General features: G+C 37.7%; 1 long non-coding RNA gene across 1 annotated transcript; it reads right to left on the bottom strand.

The window, feature by feature from the left end:
• Positions 1-1,118: 1,118 nt before the first annotated feature.
• LOC143688089 (uncharacterized) lies at positions 1,119-17,059 on the bottom strand. The gene is made up of 3 exons (XR_013177821.1): positions 16,766-17,059; positions 4,200-4,302; positions 1,119-1,262 (listed from the first exon to the last, which is right to left on the bottom strand). It is a non-coding gene; the product is annotated as an uncharacterized LOC143688089 (long non-coding RNA).
• Positions 17,060-20,923: the final 3,864 nt, after the last annotated feature.

The raw sequence follows: 20,923 nt of genomic DNA on the forward strand, positions 1-20,923 counted from the left end.
GATATCAATCTATTTGAAGAACTGTTTGCTTGAGCTCAGAATTACCCCAGGGCAATGCATTATTGATAAATCCATTTTCTTGTATAATCATCACTTCACGTTACAACATTTCACAGGATTCCACCTGTAACTTTACATGGGTTTCCTAGGCAAAGGTTCTATGTCACCCAGAAAAAGAGTCTTATTCTGATGGGTTAACTTTTGTGTTCCAAGCCTCTAAGTAATCTGACAATGCTTTCTCACAGAAAACCCACAACTGAGGTTACTTGTAGCTATAAGGCCTGCAACATTTAAAAACTCATATGTGTATCTGCATATATTTGCATATATTTAAAGCACCTCCATTCAGAAGTACAAAGGTTCACTCTACAAAGATGAATATGGTGGCAATGACTGAGTGACACACAAAGCCTTACTTAAACGTTATTGTCTCCTGCATTCATTTATTTTCTGATGACAGAGGGGTCAAGGAAAGACCTTTATCTTTACTACGCTTCGCTAAAGCGGTAATGTGCTTTTTTTTTCTCTTTCTTACTGTTGAGGGTTGGTTGGTTGGTTTTTGGCTTGTTTTTGCTTTTTTGTTGCATGTGTGTTTGCGGGTTTTATTTGTGTAGTGGGAGAAAAAAAAGAGGCCCATGCCAGCTAATAGGAGGTGAGAAAAATGCATAGTACGCTATAGCTGGATACTCAGGAATCTCTCAAGTGTTTGAATAAACACATACCACGCCAATTAAAAGTAAATAAATAAAAGAGCTGGTTAGTAAAAAGACAGAGTCTTCTTAGCCTGTCCAACGCGCAGGCATGTCCGCATGCATTCCAAGAGCCTGTGACAGTGCTAACACTTCCTTTCAGCCTAATGGGACCTGAGCCCCATCCTTTGTCTGCTGATTAACTGCACTGTTCATTGACCAAACCACTAATTGCATGTTCCTTATAGTTACCCTACATTACTGTAAGAATTAATGAGACACAATTACAGCTCCCAGAAATCTCTGGCCTGGCCAACTGCAAAGCACTCCAAGTAAATTAGAATTCCATAGAGAAAAGAGTGGGGGGAGGGACTAGCCAATTGTTCACAGGAAGCAGAATGTTTTTTTTTGTTAAAAATTTTTGTAATTTATTTGAAGTTGTTCCATAATTAGGCCCAGGGGTGAAGGTAAGGAGAAAGAGAAGAGAATGGATGAAGGACTTGGGAACTCAGGTTTCACGGAGAAATCATGGTGGATGTAAAGAGACATTCATAATTCAGATGTAAGAAAAACCTGGGAAACAGAATGAATGAAAAATCAATGTTATGAATAGTACATAAAACCAATAGCAAAACACTGCTTAACTAGAGCAAGTATTACATGAAAATGTACTAAAAGAACATCCTTTTAGATTTACCCCTCCACATAGGTGGCATTTTGCCAAATTTAAGCACAATTCTGAGTTGTATTAATATTCCTCAATGCATGGAATTTGGCATTCATTAGAACGCACGGCTCATTTGTCAGGAATTGTAGAATTGCACATGGCCAAAGAGGGGATAGTTGTTTGACTATAGAAGAAAACACGGAATACTTTCCCCTCTATCAAATCCTTTTAGATCTAAGAAAAATTGATTTTGAGTTTGGAAATAATTCCAAGACACTTTAATTGTAATCATAACAAAATTCTTTATTGGTTTCGTTTTTAGTTTTCTTGGTATATGATGACTTGTTATGATACATTTCTGTTATAGTTATTATCACCAGTCTGATAAAAGGTACTATTTTAATCCAAATGTTCCCTAAAAATAAGACTATATATATTTACATGTAGTTATGCATATAGATAAAGAATAGATAGGACAGACAGGTAGCAAATTAGATAGATGATTGATAGCTGATTATAGAAAAAGCTAGATAGATAATTAGATAGATGATTGATTGATTGCTAGAGACAGATGGGATGGGTGGATGGACAGACAGGCAGATAGATAGATAGACAATAGGGTCCAGTCCCAAGGGTCAAACAGACTGAATCTTCTTCAAATCTTAAATGAAAACTATCGAACTGTACTTTGGATATTAATTTCATGTGTGCATGTATGAGAAAAAGAATCTCATATTTTAGAGCACAAATCTGAAGACCATCATATATTTGTTGCATTTTCAGGTAGGTGAAAGAATCACCCAAGGCAGACATAGAAAAACCTATGGGTCCTAATCAAGGCAGACAAGCCCCTACTGAGGTGATAGAATATTTATAGAGGTTTAAAACAGCTCCTCAAATCAATAGAAAATTGCAGGTACATGCATGTTAAATTTCTTAGGGCAAAAGTCACTGTCTCTGTTTCAATTAAAAGTCTTGCTGTAGACAAGTGAAAGGAGAGCTAGAGAGAGTGATGCCCAGGCTCTCCTTAAGGAAATAATTGCTGGGGCTCTTGGAACAGTCTTGTATGTCAACACGTGCTCTCCATTCCATCAAGGCTAGTGTCCACCTACCCTATCTCCTTTCTCCCTTTTGGAATTCTCCCACCCTCCTGTCTGCTCACTCTTATCCATTCTTCAAGGCCAACTCCTTTACACACCTACCTCCCAAACCTAGCCTCCCATCAAAGGGAATTTTTCTCTCTTCTGACATCCTAAGGCACATATTGCTGGTACCAACTTGTACCAAACATGTGTCACTTAATCATATGCAGTATCAACTTCTTTAAGAATAAACGCCTGGGTTTCTATCTAGACTGCAAATTCCTTGAGGGAAAATGAGATAGCTTCTCTCCCTCCCTCTACTACTGCCCCACCACCACCTGAGGCACCTAGCTGGGCCTTAGGTAATTTGTTGGGCTTAATAAGCATTTTAGGAATAAATGAACCCATGAACAAATGAATCAACATACAAAAAAAAGGCAAATGAAGGGGGGAAAGTAGATAAGAAGCAAGAATGATTTAATATACTAAGTGGTTTGTATGCAAATGTAGAGAGGTTTGGTACAGTGTTAGGCTACAGGCAAAGCACAGGATCCAATACCTTCCTTGTGTCCTCGTTATTAGAATATGTTTCAAGTGAGAGGAAGACTTCTGAATGACTTCAAGGAGGGAGAAGACTAGAACTCTGAGGTCTCTCTGGAGCTTTAAGGAGTTTGGGCATTGATATGGAATCAAGAGAAGGGGAGGTGGTGGCCAATACAAACATCCAAGGACACTGTATGTCTTAGTACCTGAATTAAGAACAGGTGAGATAGAGGCAATGAAGCGGAGGTAGGAAGGTGATCCCAAGAGGGTAGTTTCTTGTTCCCTGAGTGTACAAAACCTGGAGGAAGATAATGTTGTGGGCATAGAGAAGAAAGGGGTACACACTTGTAAGTGAGAGTCATGGGTTGAACATGAGCACAAAATGAGAGGTGAGCAAGCTCCCTTAGCTTTTTTGGACAAGAGAAATCAGACCTCTACATACACCTGGACTTACACCTGTTCCAATTAGCTTCCAAACAGCTGCAGCTAAACAGTTATCACTGCTGAAACTCTTTCTGCAAAGAAATTAAAGTGCAGGCTAGCTGAGAGGATACTCTACCTCAATTTTCTCTCAAAACATTAATATGTAAACAGTTACTCAATCTGGCAGGAAATAACGATCTTAAAGAAAACTGAAGTTTAAGGGAGTTCAGTGAGAAGAGGGAATGACAAAATGCAGATATTTTTTCCTGTCAAGCATGTAGAAAAGTGCAACAGTTAAGGACAAGTAGATTCAGAAAGAGGATAAAAGATTCTGAAGAGAAAAGATGAAACTTCATAAAACCAAACATCCAGATTTTTTGTACTATATAAGTTCTCAAAATAATTTTTCACTTTTCATCCACGTGTTTAGCAAGTTGTCAACACCATCAGGATTATATAAATCAATTATAAATAGAAATCGTAACTTTGGAGATCCATGCATGTCAGGTAAATTAAGCTTTACCAAGTTCTGATTTTCATTGAGACTCATCAACTACAGGCTTCTGCAAAACAGTGTCAGTCAAAACTCAGAACAAAACCAGTCACCATATTTTATCTAGTTAATTTAAGAAGTTAGCTACCGTCACTTCTTTAAAGATCTTAATTACACTAAATAGATAGTAAAGCAGTTGATTAACTAGAAAATGCATTCATTAAAGTATTGTGTTGAAATTACAAACAAGCCTAACTTGTGAATTGTTAAATATATCAAGTTTTAAAAAAGTCATTTTTCACCTGTCAAACTGACGTGAGAAGATGGATAATAACCAGGGTCGATCACCGAATGGGTAAACAGAAGTTTAAATTGGCACAATCCTTTTTGGAGAAGAGTTTATCCCTATTAAAATCGAAAGCATGGAGTACTTTAAGTCAGCGATGTTATATATAGAATTTTTTTCTGTAATTTTTCCTAAAGAAATTTTCTCATAAGTACACAAACATGTTCTTTTCAGTATTGTTTCTAAGAGTGAAAAAAATTAGAAGCAGCACAGATATTTGACAATAAACAATCGATAAAATAAACTATGGTACATGCATGCAATGGTATAATGTGCTGTACATTTCTAAATGAACTTATCTATAGAGACTATCCAAAAATGTCCAAGTTATTACAAGTAAAAAAGTAACACACAAAAATTTTTTTTTAAGTTAGTAACTCAACAGTATGCATGATATGTTATTGTGAATCAATAATAATTTTAATTATAATACTTGCATGGTGGCTTGGAATTATGTACACCAGAAAAACTTAATCCATTCCTGTGGGCGTGAGCTCATGAGACTTCTGCATGAGGTGGTTTCAGTTAAGATGTGACCCAATTGAATCTGGATGGGGCTTAATGCTTTACTGAGGGCCTTAGAGAGAGAAGCCATGGAAGAACAAGGATGCTGAAAATCAGGGGAACCCAGAAGAGAAAGGAGAAGACACAGCTACATGCATTGCCATGTGATGCAAAAGCCAAGAAATCCCAAAGATTGTCAGCCAGCTAGAAGATGCTAATGCCAGGAGGGAATAAGCCTTCAACCTGTGTATGGTATTTATTTCAGCAGCGAGAAAACTAAAACAAACTATTATAATGTAGAAGAAAAAGTCTGGAAGTAATACATAGGATAAAGTAGTGAATATAAGGGAGTGATCAGCAGGCAGTAGGAAAAGATTGCAACTGCCTATTAATTTCTATGCTACACATTTCTGTACTCCTTTGAATTTTTTTTATGGCAAACCTATATTGCTTATATAATCAGAAAAAAGCCCCAAAGTAAAGAGTAATTGTTCTAACTCTTTTGAAGTCCCTTCCCATCAAAATCAGCAATTCCACTGCTAGGGGACATATGAATTTTCTTCTTCCTGAAAAACACACTAAACAATATCAGGAATCTGAACTAGCTGGGCAACTTCTCAAACTCAGCAGGTTTTAATCAGCTAATTTCCCATTCTATTTTTAGGTCAACCGTAAAAGTTTATATTCAAAACAATATTCCAGACAAGATTTGTAGATATACCCAAGAAATATGAAAAGATTTTAGAATTGTTTAATTAATACTACTCACGAACTAGCAGACTGTTTTCTAGGCAGTCAACTCATTGGAATTTAAAGTATGTCAGTGGTACACATCCATTTCTATATTTTTACTATAAAATATTTTTAATTATAAAATTCATATATAAAATATGAACCTGTTTCATGTGTGGAATTAATTTAGACACATATGAATACCAAGCGTGGGCATGATGTTTTGGCCAAACCTCTTTGAACCCCAAAATATGCCATATAAAATGAGAGTGCTTTCAGATTCGCTTCCCGGTACCTGCCCACGCAAAAAAAAAAAATGAGAGTGCTTTGTGTCATATGTAAGCAAATCTATACCTAGCTGAATTCTCCACGCTGGACTCAAATGTCAGCTTTAATACATTTTGCTACATGTTCCCAAGAGATTTGCTTGACTTCCTCTCCACAGCAATGTGATGTGTATATTCATGCAAGTTTATATTTTGGTCATTTGTTCTCATAAATAGATATGTAGACAACAGCAGCCTATTATTGCTTTTAACAATGAATTCCCCAAGAACGAAATCGCGGCTTTCTGCATTCTGGAAATGCCAAAGCTCACTGAGTCATGCTCAGAGTAAGCCCTCAAGCCGAGTGATTATTGTAGTATAATTGGAATCTGTCGGATTCATAATTTAAGATACTAAATATATTGACTCCTAGAGCCATGCCATGAATAAGAATGTGGATTCAACCTTTTTTCCCCAAGACTTTGCATTCGGAAGAGTCTAGAAACCTGAAGATGCCGAGACTCAATCCTTCCAACAACGTGGGCCACTGTCAGCTATTTTATTTTAAGGTTAAAATAGAACTATTTTTTAAGAAACAAGGATACCTGTCAACTTTATTGCTCACACCAAGAATCTGCTTTGTAAAAGCACAGCTGTTCATGGGGGTGGTATTGCTAGAAGGGTACAATTTGAAAATTTACATGAAATGGGCAGATACACTCCAGTATTTACAGATCCAGGACCAGTTTACTAGATTTGGGGGACTAGGTAAATGTGACTCGCAGTGTCTGTTTCTCTCACACTTTATCTCTCTACATGTGCCAAGCACAGGGAACAACGATTATCTTACTGACCAAATTAAAACCTACATGTTTTTTTAATGGGGTATTTTAGGTAAATTTGATTTCTCGTCCAATTTATTATATGAATTGCCTAATATTTCACAACTGGTTATGTTTGTGTAAACAAAGATTTAACATCTACAGCCCTACCTTTTGTGCCAGTCCAGCAGAAAGTGCTATCTTTCCAGTGGTAATAGCTACATAGCTCAAAATAAAGCATTTATTTGACAATATAGACCAAAGTTAAAGCTAAAACAATTTTTTTTTACTGAATCTATAATATACAGTAGGATCTACAAGCAGGAGTAATTGCCAAAGATTGACAGTAAATTCACGGGAAAACAATTTAAATCTTTAAAAAAATTAATCTACTATTTTCAAACCGTTTGAAAAATGACTGCCATCATTTAGCCTTTATTGGTGAAATTCATCAGTTTGCTTTAGTGAGAAGCAATATGCTCCAAGACTTACATTAAGGACAATTTATGTACTTTTTTCCTAAACTAATAGCAACATGGATACAATTTGAAGGTTTGAAAGTTTAAGTCTACTTTAAACAACTGCAATACTATTTGGGCTTAAGAAAAATGTTTCATTCAGTTTATATTGCATGCATTTGCTGAGTGCCAACAATATGCCAGGCAAAGCACTGGGAATAATAAAATCTACCACCCTCCAGGAGCTCATGACTTGAATAATACATGGAGAAATTTAAAGCAGTACCTGAGGAAATTTCCTAAACCTGAGATCTTTATAAAATTGGGATCAACACAAAATCTTTTTTTAATTCACTTTTTTCAACAGAGCTCTTACTTAAGGAAAGTTGCATCACGTAGCATTGGAAGTAAGGCATACTACATTTTCAAACCATTGATTTCGGTAAAAAAAAAATTTTTTTAATTGCTGAATTCTGCATCTCTTCAAACATATGATGCTGAATTTATTGACTCTCTATCAATAAGACTTTGGCTATGAACTGTTATTACAATAGCAATGATGTCCTGAGCTGGCCACACCTGCATTCATACAAAATGGCTGTATCAGGGAACCTTCTGCAATAGCAGCTGTGCTGGTTTGAAAGGAAGTATGCCCCTAGAAAAGCCATGTTTTAATCAAAATATCATTTAATTAAGGCAGAATAATCTCTATTTGATACTGTTATGTTTGAATCTGTAATTAGATCATCTCCCTGGAGATGTGATTTAATCAAGAGTGGTTGTTAAACTGGATTAGGGGATGACATGTCTCCACCCATTTCGGTGGGTCCTGATTGGTTTATTGGAGTCCTATAAAAGAGGAAATATTTTGGGGAATGAGAGATTCAGAGAGAGCAGAGAATGCTGCAGCACTGTGAAGCAGAGTCCACAAGCCAGCGACCTTTGGAGATGAAGAAGGAAAATGCCTCCGGGGGACCTTCATGAAACAGGAAGCCAGGAGAGAAAGTAGCAGATGATGCCTTGCTTGCCATGTGCCCTTCCAACCAAGAGAGAAACTGACTGTGTTCACCATGTGCCTTTCCAGATGAGAGAGAAACCCTGAACTTCATCGGCCTTCTTGAACCAAGGTATCTTTCCCCTGAGGCCTTAAATTGGACATTTCTATAGACTTGTTTTGATTGAGACATTTTCTCAGCCTTAGAACTATAAACTAGCAACTCATTAAATTCCCCTTTTTAAAATCCATTCCGTTTCTGGTATATTGCATTCCGGCAGCTAGCAAACTAGAACAGCAGCTTTCAGTATGTAATGTTTTCAAGGCCAAGTTAGAACCATACCCAGGGCTCAGTATCTCTGTACAATAAGCCAAGTACGGGGCTGTTAAAGACAAGGTATTTTCTCATTTCTACTGAGAGGGTATCTTAGTTTTTCTGAGTTTCTATCATTATACCACGCTATGGGTTACCCTAACAATAGGTATTTCTCTCACTGTTTTGAAGCTAGAAGTCCAACAAGGAGATGTCAGCAAGGCAATGCTTTCTCTCCAACTCTGTAACATTCTGGTGCTGGTTGCTGGCAATCTTTGGGATTTTTTGGCTATATTCCTGCCTCCTCACATTGCAAATGCCCCCTCCTCTCCTTTCACATCTGGGTTACATTGACTTCTGGCTTCCAGCTGCTGGCATCAGCTCCCAGTTCATAGGGACTCCCTGCAGCTTTCTCTGGCTATGTCTGAATTTCTTCTGCACACAAAGGACTCGAGAATTCTGGATTAAGACCCAACCTCAATGACTTGGGCCAATCTTAATTTAAAATAACACCTTCAAGAGTTCCTATGAACAATGGGCTCATATCCACAGGAATGTGGATTAAGATTATGTGTAAATTGGGGTTCATAATTTAGATACACCACAGAAGGTCACCAGGTTCTTTCCTGTAGTCCAAATGTGAAAAGCAAACATGAATTTGAAATGAATCTTTGCTAATTCTACTTCTTGAGGGGGAGTCTTAGCCTCTCTGTATGGCTCTCCTATTCCAGAAAAATATATTTACATTTCTGCCCATTGAAAAAGAAAGTGTTTCCAGTAAGGATCTGTGAGTGTGAATTTTTAGAAATTTAAATATTAATTTTCAAAACAGTCTGTGTCCAAATGAAAATATTTTCTAAGTCCTATGTCTTTGTATATACAGTGTGAAGATGAAAATTAAAGAAACAAAATAATGCAAGGACAGAGAAACGAGGAAAGAAAGGGTTTTATATGACTACCTCTTGATAACACAGTGGTAGAGAACTCAAATAGTCTGTTTCCTCACACTCTCTGGTGAGTGCTCTTCAAAGGTCATATGAGAGGGTTCATTCAGTACTGTGTCACCGGAAGGCTAAGCAAAGTCAGCAGTCTTCCAGCTTCTTAAGGCCTCTGACTATGCTGGAAGCCCCCTGTGCTGATTTGAAACTGTTATATACCCCAGAAAAGCCATGTTCTTTTAATCCCAATCCGACCTTCTGGGGGTAGATCGCTTGTTTGGGTGGGACCTTTTGATTAGGTTGTTTCCATGAAGAAGTGACCTACCCAATTATGGGTGGTAGCTTTTGATTACATGGAGATGTGATCCCACACATACAAGGTGGGCCTTAATCCTTTCACTGGAACCCAGTATGAAGAGAACAAAAGGCAGAAAACGTAAAGAGAGCTAAGAGATTACATGGAAAGCAGAGAAATGAAAACAAAGTGACAGGCATTTGGAGATGCTTGGAGACAGACAGAAGCTCAGAGAGGAGGCCACTGTAACCAGTAGCTGAAAGCAACAAAACCTGAGAGCAAAGGACCAGCAGACATCGCCAAGACCTCAGATGTGATCAGCCTTTCTTGAGTGAAAGTATTCTCCTGTTGATGCCTTAATTTGGACATTTTCATGGTCTTACCATAGATCTATAACTTTGTGATCTAATAAATTCCCTTTGTAAAAAAGTCAATCCATTTCTGGTATGTTGCACTAGCAAAACAACACGCTTCCTTTGCACCTGTCCCTCACTTCATGGATCCATTCCAACTAGACCCAGTATCTCCAACCTCAGCCACTTGCCAAATGCAAGAAACTAGTCAACATTGTGATGGTGAGGTTCTGGTGTCAACTTGGCCAAGTGATGATGCCCAGTTGTCTGGTCAGGCAAGCACTGGCTTGATCGTTGCTGCAAGGATATTTCATGGCTGATTGATAGACCGGAAGGTGAAATATTAAATCATCAGTCAGCTGATTGCATCTGTGGCTGATTACATCTGCAATGAACTAAGGCATGTCTCCCAGAATGAGATAATCTGATCAGTTGAAGATTTAAGGGAGAAGATAGACTCTTTCACGGCTTCTTCAACCAGTAAGCCTCTCCTGTGGAATGCATCCAGACCCTTCATGAGAGCCGCCAGCTTCATAACCTGGCCTACAGATTTTGGACTCTTCCATTCCCATGGTTGCATGAGACACCTTTATAAATATCATATTTACAGATATCTCCTGTAGGTTCTGTTTCTCTAGAGAACCACGACTAATACAACCATCTTATCACATATTGTCATCTCCCAACTTCCTTATTTTTTCCTCTCACCTAGCTCTACCCTCCAACTTCTGCTGACCATCCTTCCAAGGTCATTCCACTTCAGATAAATTATTTTATATCCTCAACCACATATATCTTAATCCCTTTCTCCTTTGAGTTTACAGTTCTGGCTCTGTATACCATTCCTTTCTATACAGTCATCTACTAAACTGATAATCAAAACATCACAGCCTACCTCCACACACAGTTTCTCACACATTTATTTATTGAGGAATTTGATTTGGTTCAAGTTTTGATTTCCATTCCACCATCTACATAGGATGTAGAAGGTCATGAAATAACTTCACTCCTGTTATTACTAGATAAAACTAAAAGCATGTCGTTGACTGTCGTTAATGATCAGTAGCTCCAAAGTAGTCTAAATGAATTAAATTTAGAGAGGAGCAAGCCCTTCATAGCTAAGCAGAGCTCAGAAGCTACTTTCACACCTGGGACCAATTACCTAGTCTGGGTATGGATGGACAGAGACAAGAGCCTGCCAAACATGGAAAGACTTTTCTGGAATGAGGAGAAACAAGCCAAAAAAACAGAAAATAAATTCTACCCTGCAAGAATATTGCTGGGTAAGTGATCATAGGGGTGGAACTGGAAAGCAAAGTAGAAAGTTGCTGTGAGGTTAAGATGATACTGGAAATTTTCAGTTGAATTTGATATTATGCTATTAGAAGCTTAAATGGTGTAATGAGGGAAGATGTCACATTGCCATGAGTTGAAGAAAAAGGTTGCAGGAGGAAATTGCAGCACAAGTAGACTACTCCTTTCGGGAATTTGGTTATAAGAAAGAAAATGTAGTTATCTAGATGGAGATACAGCAGCAACTGTATCTAGTGTGGTAGGTTGGTAACTGACATCCTTCTGCTTTGTTTTGTTTTATTTTAGGAAAGTATAAGTCTTATGCTAACTGTATTGATTGATTTCAGATTATTCTGCTGATCAAAGAAGGAATATTAATTAATTTGTAATTTTCAAAATGTTTAGACTTCTAGGAACAGTTACAGTCCTGAGAATTTATGCATTCACTCAACACACTAAATTCTTTTATGGTTGTCACTATACAATAGTAACCAGATACTCAGACTGTGATATAAGACCTAGTTCCTATTCTCCAGGTTGTAGGGAGACCTCCATGAGATGCAGCACTGTGGGTGCTGTGTCAGAAGCAGGGGGACTGTATAAAAGTATAATAGCATTAACATGTAGCTACTTAATAAAATCAAGAAAAAGAATCAATAAGAGGTTGATTGTTGGTAATCAAGTCTATAAAGCACTTAAGTGTTTTCTCAGATACAAAAAAATGATTATTTTTTGCAGACATTATTAAAAATTCATAAATTCCAGGCCTTCATAAGGACACAAACACATTATAATCAAGTTCTTTCCCATATTTTTAAGAATTTTATTTTATTGAAAATTATAGTTTTCTAGAATGTAAGTATGTAAAACTTCTCTATAGCCTCATAATGGTAACAGTAGCACACCCTATTTAGCCTGGATTGCCGGAAAGCAGAGCCTGAGACAAAAGCCCTCATGCATGCAGTTTAGTAGGGAGGTGATCCCAGAGAGCAAGAGGTAAGGACTAGGGAGAATGAAGCAAGGCAAGAGAGAAAGCAGTTGTAGGGAAGGGAAATTGAATTGGCCACTGCTGTAGGCCATTGGGGCTAGATCCTCCAGGACCTTCAAAGGAGACTTATTGATATGCAAGTCAGAACTCTTTGCCTGGGGCAGGAAAAGGGAAAGTTATTCATTGACATGTGCCCTTATTGGTCAAGGAGTCTTCTCAGGCTGTCACTCACCCTTACTCTCCCACACCCGCCCCTCTTCCTGTGGCTCAGGCCTGAACGTTGAGGCAATTCCCATGGTTAGCGTATGTCTCAGTTTCCTTGGCTGCTCAAGCAACTACCATGAAATGAGTAGGGTTAAACAATGGGAATTTAAATGGGAATTTATTTTTTTTCGGGTTTAATTTTTTAACTAAAAATACATAGTGGTAACAGATACTTCCATTATAAGCAAAAGAATTTTGATTCTGTCTCACTTAGTGTGTTGGTATGAAAGAATATATGTACCCTAGAAAAGCTATATTTTAATCCTAATCCCATTTTGAACAGGCAGCCATTTCTTCTAATCCCTGTTCAGTATTATATGTTTGAAACTGTAATTAGATCATCTCCCTGGAGATGTGATTTAATCAAGAGTGGTTGTTAAACTGGAGTAGGTGGAGGCGTGTCTCCACCCATTTGGGAGGGTCTTGATTAGTTTCTGAAGTCCTATAAAAGAGGAAACATTTTGAACAATGAGGAGATTCAGAGAGAGCAGAACGACATAGCCATGAGAAGCAGAGTCCACCAGCCAGCAACCTTTGAAGTTGAAGAAGGAAAACGCCTCCCAGGGAGGTTCATGAGACAGGAAGCCAGGAGAAAAAGCTAGCAGATGATGCCATATTCGTCATGTACCTTTCCAGATGAGAGAGAAATTCTGTGTTTGCCATGTGCCCTTCCACTTAAGAGAGAAACCCTGAACTCCATCGGCCCTCTTGAACCAAGGTATCTTTTTCTGGATGCCTTAGATTGGACATTTCTATAGACTTGTTTTAATTGGGACATTTTCTTGGCCTTAGAACTGTAAACTAGCAACTTATTAAATTCCCCTTTTTAAAAGCCATTCCGTTTCTGGTATATTGCATTCTGGCAGCCAGCAAACTAGAACACTTAGCTACTTTTTTTTCTTTAATTTTTTTATTGTATAGTATAACATATATACAAAGCAAAGAAATAAAAAGGCAATAGTTTCCAAAGCACTCTTCAAAAAATGGTTACAGGACAGATCCCAGAGCTTCTCATGAGCTACCATACGATCCTCTCATATTTTTCCTTCTAGCTGCTCCAGAATATAGGATGCTAGAGGGTTTATATACTTTTTTATTGTCACAATCGACTTTTTTTCCTTCCTTTTTGTGAATAACAAAAATACAAAAAAGCTATAAATCTCCAAGCACAGCACCACAATTAGTTGTAGAACATATTTCATACTTTGACATGGGTTACAATTTCACAATTTTAGGCTTTTACTTCTAGCTGCTCTAAAATACTGGAGACTAAAAGAGATATCAATTTAATGATTCAGCATTCATAGCCATTTGTTAAGTCCTATCTTCTATGTATACTTCCACCATCACCTTTGAGCTTTCCAAACCTCTCATTAGGGTTATTTGGGCTATGGCAATTCTAAATTTTTGATATTGGAAGGGTCTGTCACTAATATGGGGTAGGGAGATGGAATTATCTGATGTTCTGGGGAGGCTGGGCTAGGTTTCAGGACTTATCTGAACCAGGAATCCATCTGGAGGTTGTAGGTTTCTGGCAAGTTACTCGAGTGCCTGGAACCCTTGTGGAATCTTATAAATTGCCCTAGGTGTTCTTTAGGATTGGCTGGAATGGTCCTGGCTGGGGGTTGGCAGGTTATGATAGGTAGCAAGGTCTACCTGAAGCTTGCATAAGAGCAACCTCCAGAGTAGCTTCTTGACTTTATTTGAACTCTCTCTGCCACTGATACTTTATTAATTACACTTTTTTTCCCCTTAAATGGGATCGTATTAGCCCGGTTTTGAGGTTAGAAGTCCAAATCAAGGCATCATCAAGACGATGCTTTCTTCCTGAAGACAGACATTCTGGGGCTGGTTGCCAGTGATCCTTGGTTCTTGGCTCCTGGGACACATAGCAATGCACATGGTAGCTTCTCTGGGCCTCTCCCTCCTCTCTGGGGTTCTGATGACATTCAGCTTCTTGTTTCCTGGAACTTTCCTCTATCTGCCATAATTTCATTCTACTTATAAAGAACCTCAGTAATAGGATAAGACCCGTCCTGATTGAGGTGGGCCCCACCTTAGTTTAAGCACCCTGTCTAAAGGTCCTACTTACAAGGCGTTCACATTCATAGGAATAGATGAAGTTTAAGAATTGTTTCCTGGGGTACATCACTCCAAACTACTGCAGCCCCTCATCTCTACCACCACCATCACCACCAAGGTATGCCAGTGGGCCTGAGCCACCAGAGCCCTGAGTTGGTCACAAACCGAGGAAGCAACCCTGTCCTGGGTCTGAGTGAGAAATGACTCAGGTAGTAGGAGTGGGCTGCAGAAGGAGTGCGGATCTGAGGAGTTTAGGAAGCAGAATCGACAGGGCTTGGCCGGTCCTTGAAGTGAGTGAGGTTGACTGACTCTCACCAGCCACACACTGCAAAACACTGGCCAAGACACATTCATGGTCACCTCTGTTCTTTATAATTATAGTCTCTCAATAAATCCTCAATGGCCTTCAAATTAGATGCCCACTTTCCTCATGAGAGCTCTGAAATGTAAAGAAAATTAATGATTTGACAAGATCACACAGCTAGTAAATAGAGTCAGCAGACATGATATTCAATCTTTCTTCTGCAATAGAAATTTAGTGAAAAAAAATCAGAGGTTTAAGCTATATCTTCATTCCTTCACTTCACCATTTATTTTCAATCACCAAAGTTTAACAAGGTTTTTCAGCAATCAATACCGATACTTATATAATGTCTACTGTTTTAAATATCTAAAATAGCATCATTATAAAAAAAAGTGAAAATAGTCAGAAATCAAAGTTTTATTGGAAACATCTTTTATTACATTGCCATTGCCATAAGCATTTACCTATCCTGGTGATACATGTACATACTTATTTAAAACATATTTATTATCATTGATTTACCTTGGACTAAGTAAATAATCACAATGTCCTACGACATAACACAAAAATTGAATTTCACTCAAGTATTGTTTGCAATGATTATCAAAAATAGAACAAACAGAATTATAGGGCTTTTGTTCAAATAAAATGATTATGATATGGAAGAATATCTAATAATACAGGAAGACTGTCACCATACCATGAAAAGTTATATATAAAAACTTATATAAAAAGTTATAAAAAAATATTTGTGAACAGATGATCTATGCACGCGTGCATGCAGCTGTGTACAGATGGATGGCTTGGTGACTGGGATGCTAAACCCAAAGGGAAGAGAGGTTATGTCTGAACAGTTGGATTATGGATACTATGGTGCATGTATTTATGTGTGCAAATAAGTATATATTTATATTTATCCCAATTTTGTTATATATGAATGTTCATAAATGCTCTATAAAGAATATATATTCTACTCTTGCAAATAGGAAACAAAAGCCATTTTTTTAAACCCCAGGTTACATATAAAGATACCGAGGTACTGAAAGGCTCAGTAATGTGCACCAAATTGTATAGCAAGATGAGCAAAGGCGGGCCGTGCACGGTGGCTCAGCAGGCAAGAATGCTCGCCTGCCATGCCAGAGGACCTGGGTTTGGTTCCCGGTGCCTGCTCATGTTAAAAAAAAAAAAAGATGAGCAAAGGCAGGTTTGAAAGCTGGATCTCTGAATCCCTCCTTGAACCCTTAGCCTCAGTTTCAAAATACTGTAACTCTTTAATTATCTGGAAAATTAGAAATTGATTTAGTCTGTCTAAACAGTGTTAAATCCTACGTTTAGTTAAGGTTCTTTCCCTCATTTTTGTATATATTGAAAACAATTTCAATTCAAATGAAATTGGAAAAATGTTAAAAGCTTTTCTCACTGTCAAAGTAATATAAATATAAACACTGTGAAATATCCCTTCAGTTGGTTTAATCTAAACAAAAAAAAAAAAATTAAGAATTCAGCCTCGTTTTACTTTTTCTCCCAGAAGATAGACTCATAATTAAACTTTTCACCTTTCCAAATTACTAACTCAGTATCCTGCACAGTGGGTGGTTTTCTTTCCAGACATTCCAATTTGGAACAATGTATAAAGCAGGACTCCCCAAATGGAATTTATAGTTAAATTTAACCAGGCATATTTTAATAAGATTAGCATATCTTTGTCTTTCAACACTAAGTAACTTACAATTAACTGAATTTAAACAGCATTTTGTTTCATCTGAAGTGAAATTCGAAGCCTTAATTTCCATATTTATTGATGTTGTACGTGGAAGGAAGACTGAGTAAAAATTCCATGTGTCTGCCCTAAAGAGATTTCAAAATAATATGTTCGCCTTTTGCAGGAAGTTCAAATAGACACAGAATCCCACCTACTTGATGCTGAGTTCTAGTCCGGTTCCCCATGGCTTCTGCTTGGAGCGGAAGAGAGAAGTGCCGAGATTCACAACCCTGGGTACTCTGTCTAGACAGGATGGAACTCCAGAGGCATTAGTGAGACATGAGCAGTGAGTAAGACGTGGCAGCAGGTAAGAATGTCCACTCCAAAAACACCCTGGAAAGGACATTCTCAGAACCTACTGTCTTCCTCATCTCAATCAGGGACGCCGATGAAAACTTACAAGCGTAAACACACCAACGATTCTTGCTTTTGATGAACTGAAGACTAGCCAAAGTTCTCGACAAGCACTTCTATGACGTAACCACAAGAAGACAACTTGTAATAAACTCAAACAGTCGGTCACTAGGGGCAGTAAAAATGGCCCTTTATCATCTTCAATGTTTCCAATTTGGAAAGTGTGCTTTCACGAAGTCACTGAGTTTAAGGGTGCGATGCATAGGTATCACCCACGGAGAACTACCTTGAGGGGAGGAAAATTAATTTGGCAAATTGCTTAATCTCTCACTAGAAGCTGTGAACCCAGCAGTTGGTCACTGAAGGGACTGGTTCTGTTTACTGAATGTAATGAGTTAAAGATGAAGGTTTTCCCAAGTTTGGGGACTGTCTCTTCATGGGCCACAAACAGGAGGATGTATAGAAATCTCTCCACCCGAAGCTAATTAGCAGCAACGCTGCATGTAAATAAGCACAGGAGGAGGTAAATAAAAGTGAAGGAAATTCCAGACAGCTGCAAACTATCATACACAAATAGCTGCATGGCGGTAATACAGACTATGGGATGGTGAAAGAAAGTTCAGAAAAGAACTTGACAATCAAAATTACCCACATGTATTGGTGTATACTCTTAGCATCATATCAAATAAAATAGGGTTCTAAAATGGAACCATCAGCTACTAAATTCAAGCAAATCAATAGTCTCTGCTGAATGAAAATTTGCAACCCTTTAGAGTTAATGCACTCTCCAAAATTAACATTTCATTATTAATTGAAACTTTTTGCGATAGAGTTGATATAAACATTAATCTGTGTTCATTTATTTGGTGTAAAACCATGGCTACAGAATAATCACATTCATTTTTGGATGAACTCAAAGCTAAATATTTATAGAATTCTCAATGTAATGTCCAAATATTTAATAATAAATGAGTTTATTAATAAGGAAAGTTATATATATATGCATTAGTATTTCACTGACATATGGAAAACATTTGGACAAATTACCCTTTCCCAGGCCTTATTTGTCCAGAATCTTCTTTGTCAGACCAATTGCTGTGCATTCAGCTGCTGCCACTAATATCTTATAATTAATTTGTGAAATGCCCTAAAAGCATTCTGATTTATAAACAATTATTTTATCCAGTGGACTGCATTTCCACTATATTTGAAGAAGCTTTTAAATGCTAACAGCAAAATATTTTACACCTGCCTCAGTGATCTACTGAAATACAATTTCATCCAATAAGTACCTCAGGACTTAAAAGAACATGGGATACTCTAAAAATTATGATCAAAATTAGGACCCTCCCACTCCCTGAATCAAGAAGCTTTATGGATCTCACCCACACGTCCACATACTACATTTTAAATAGTGCCCTAGAGGGCCTCCATGAGCTCATAATCCATAAATGTGTCTATATCCAATTATTACCATTGGTTGCGTAATGCCATACCAAAAACTAAGAGACTAACAATTCCTCAGGGAAGAGACAGTCCCAGCAAATGTAAAATGATGACACTTGACTCACAAGGGTAAAATATCAATGTACATTCATTATATCTTTGTGGGAGATTGGTCTTCCTAAGAGATCTAATGAATAATATTTAGTGTGTATATTCTACAGTAAAATTGAACTTCTATTGGCACCAAGAGTCTCAATTTGTAAGCTGCCAGAATGCGATATACCAGAAATGGAATGGCTATTTAAAAAGGGAATTTATTAAGTTACAAATAACAGTTCTAAGTCCATGAAAATGTCCAAACTAAGGCATCCAGGGAAAGATACCTTGACTCAAGAAGGCCCATGATGTCCCAGGTTTCTCTCAGCTGGAAAGCCACATAGGGACATCTGCTAGCTTTTTCTCCTGGCTTTTTGTTTCAGGAAAACTGGGGGCATTTTCCTTCTTCATCTCCAAAGGTCTCTGGCTATGTGGGCTCTGTTGATTCTGTTGACTTTGAGGTTTTTCCAAAATGGTTCCTTCTTAAACGGCTCCAGTGAGCAACTCCACCTTGAATGGGTGGAGACATATCTCCATGGAAACTTCCTAATCAAAAGTTACCACCCACAAATGGTGGGTCACATCTCTATGAAAACAATTAAAAAGATCCCAGCCAGCAACACTGAATGAGGATTAAAGAACTTTGCTTTTCTGGGGTGCACCACAGATTCAAACTAGACATCAAGGAAAACAGAGAAGAGGAGAAAAGCGTGGAATTTTAAAACCTGTAAGTTTACACATATGAAAAGCCAAATTTTTAAAACTATATATAAACAAAAAGCAATATAAGTGTACTCTTATAGGCACAAATACAAAGAATCAAGAAGAGAAATATCACTCCATTATGACCAGCATCCAGTGCTTTCTAAAAAATAGTTATAACTATTCTAAAATGTTCTTCTTTGTTTCTGTTTGTATGCTAATTGGTCAATAAAATGAAGCACTCCATGCCCTACTTTCTGTAAGTTACATAAATGTCAAAAGAGATAACTTTGGTATTTTGTCTGGCACTGCTCCTTTCCCACACAACCACAAAATGTTGGTGTAGACAAACCGAGAACAATGAAATGGTCAGCCAATCCCTGTGGACAATAGACTAACTTTACATATGACTTGTGGAAACATCAGAAATTTTAGAAGATAGAGATTTTGAATGGAAAGAACAGGAAATGGCAAAAATTTAATCTGTACTTGTGTCAGCCTCAAAATTATAATTCACTAGGTTCTGAATGTTTTACAGAAGAGTAATTACCAACTAACTTCAGATTATGTTGAAATTATTTAGGAAAAATGATACCATAACATTTTGCATGGCGTTTGCAGACAGGACCCCAAAACTACACAAACAGGAATTACGTTGGCTAGGCCTTTGGGTATCATAATGACTAGGCTGAACACTCTATTTTTAAGAGGATAAATCCCAGAAGTTTACCCTTACTTTGGATCTAGTTTACTAACCTTGAAACACCCCAACCAGGCAGCAGAGTGGCTGGGGAAATGAAAAGGGAAAAGAAAGTAACGCTATATGAATACAATATTGAATGTGAAGACTGAAATCCAATGAGCGAGTATCCCATCAAGTTATTTCTTTTTTAATCTAAAATTTAAGTTTTATTAATTTTTAATTAAATTATATGCAAATGTATTTATTTTGTAAAAAATACAAATGATGCAAAAAAAAAAAGTACTTTCCTCATTCAATCCCACTCCTCTCCAGACGTAATGACTATTATCAATCTGGTGTGTATACTATGAAATTTCTGTTATGCATATATATAATATATGGAATATATACTTATGCTGTGTGTGTGTTGGGAGTATTAGATGTATATGTTTTGGCAATTGTCTTTAATCCTCTAAAAATGTGTCTTTTTAGGGCCATGTGCAGGTTTAAAACTAATTATCTATCCCAGAAAAGCCAGGTTTTAATCCTGATCCAATCTTGTGGGGCCAGACCTATTGTTTACAGTGGAAACCTTTGATTAGATAGTTTCCATGGAGATTAATCCACTCGACTGTGGGTGTGGCCTTTTGATTAGATGGAGATGTGACCCCACTAAAGTCCTTTAAAAGGGGAGACATTTTGGAGAAAGCTTGAAAGTCAACACGAGACCCTGACATTTGGAGATGCAGAGCCCAGAAGACATTGCCGTGTGCCTGACCATGAGATGCTAAGCAAGCCACAACCCAGAGTTGTGTCCCGGAGTTGCTAAGTGAAGTTTCACAGATGCTTAAAGAGGAAACCACTGGCATCAGAAGCTGGAAACAGTGGAACCAGAAAAAAGGACCAGCAGATGCCAGCCATGTGCCTTCCCATGTGACAGACATTGGCCTTTCTTGAATCAAGGTGTCTTTACTTGAATGCCCTAATTTGGACATTTTTATGGCCTTAGAACTGTAAACTTGTAACTTAATAA

Source organism: Tamandua tetradactyla, chromosome 1, assembly GCF_023851605.1.
Source record: "Tamandua tetradactyla isolate mTamTet1 chromosome 1, mTamTet1.pri, whole genome shotgun sequence".
Taxonomy (NCBI): Eukaryota; Metazoa; Chordata; class Mammalia; order Pilosa; family Myrmecophagidae; genus Tamandua; species Tamandua tetradactyla.